This window comes from Nanorana parkeri, unplaced genomic scaffold (genome assembly GCF_000935625.1).
Source record: "Nanorana parkeri isolate BGI_ZX_2015 unplaced genomic scaffold, ASM93562v1 scaffold801, whole genome shotgun sequence".
Taxonomy (NCBI): Eukaryota; Metazoa; Chordata; class Amphibia; order Anura; family Dicroglossidae; genus Nanorana; species Nanorana parkeri.
Window position 1 is genome coordinate 218,273 of NW_017307069.1, and position 1,241 is coordinate 219,513.

The 1,241-nt window shown below is 44.8% G+C and overlaps 1 long non-coding RNA gene across 1 annotated transcript in view; it reads left to right on the top strand.

The window, feature by feature from the left end:
- LOC108794003 overlaps nucleotides 1-1,241 on the top strand; it is a 12,292-nt gene that overhangs the window by 9,050 nt on the left and 2,001 nt on the right. The window contains exon 2 of the long non-coding RNA XR_001941684.1: nucleotides 340-345. This is a non-coding gene — a long non-coding RNA (uncharacterized LOC108794003). The remainder of the gene's footprint in view (nucleotides 1-339; nucleotides 346-1,241) is intronic.

Below are 1,241 nucleotides of genomic sequence, written 5' to 3' on the forward strand. Positions count from 1 at the left end.
TGTATTTAATTAATGCTTTGTGAATGGAAATATATAAACAAATCTAAAGTGTTATCCCAATTTGGCTGCAGAGGAGTCAATACACTTTAAGGTGTGGGTTAGGGACTAGGTTGCTTTGTTCTTGTACCAAAAACAAGGTTAAGCAAAAATTACAAACCTCTATGAGCTTATATGAACGTATATATAAAGACTCATCTCTTCAGGGAAGCCTATCCCAACTCAACCTAACCACTGAACTATCACATTCTCAAACAATTCATCTCCACACAGCTACCTCCTCATGTATCACTGGCCCCTCCCTTTTCAATTGAAAGCCCTCACGGGCAGGGTCCTCCTTAGCATCTTGTCTTGAATTGTATTGTAATGTCTTCCTTATATTGTAAAGTGCTGCGCAAACTGTTGACGCTATATAAATCCTGTATAATAATAATAATATCGCTCCATTTACCTGTATGCCTGGAGGATTACTATAAAAGGAGAACTATGGGGTTAGGGCTTTTCTCCATAGTTCTTCTTAGGGTAACGGGAGGACACAAACTAGCGTCCTCCCGTCACACTAAGCTCAGTATACCGCGAGCTACAGCTCGTGGTATACTGAGACGCCGCAGCTGAAACGGATCCCGACAATTATGTCTGGATCCACCCAGCTGCGCGAGTGACAGCTGGCTCTGCCTATCTGGAGGCAGAGCCAGCTGTACCCACCCCCTCCCCCGTCCGTTCCGCCAGTCTGCTCTGGAGGATCGGAGGGGGGAATCCAGTCCCTCCCCTGTCACGGCTCTCTGCCGCGACAGGATCGAGAAGTGAGCGAACGCCGGTATGTGTTCACTCACTTCCTGATCTACTGAGCCGACCTGTGTTTCATTGTCACAGGTCGGCTAAAACTATGAGGATGAGTGAAAAGCACTCACCTCATAGTTCTCCTTTTACATTCTGAACAATGCAGAGCAATCTCTCAGCAGTAGCACTCTATAATCATTGTCCTCCGCACATCTGCATTTGCTTAGAAATGAAAAAAACATTTTTGCTGGGGTGACCATTTACCACCTCATGTTTTGCAGCCAAGCCTCTACCCATGCATTAAAAGGTGCATGCAAGTGTAAACACAAGTACAAAGATTTGTTAGAGTTCAGAAAAATAAAACCCACAACATTTAAACTAGAAAAAGTAAAATCATTTTATTTGCATTAGACTTATATGTGCACATGTGGAAGGAAGGGGGGGGGGGGGGGGGGGTCGCAACA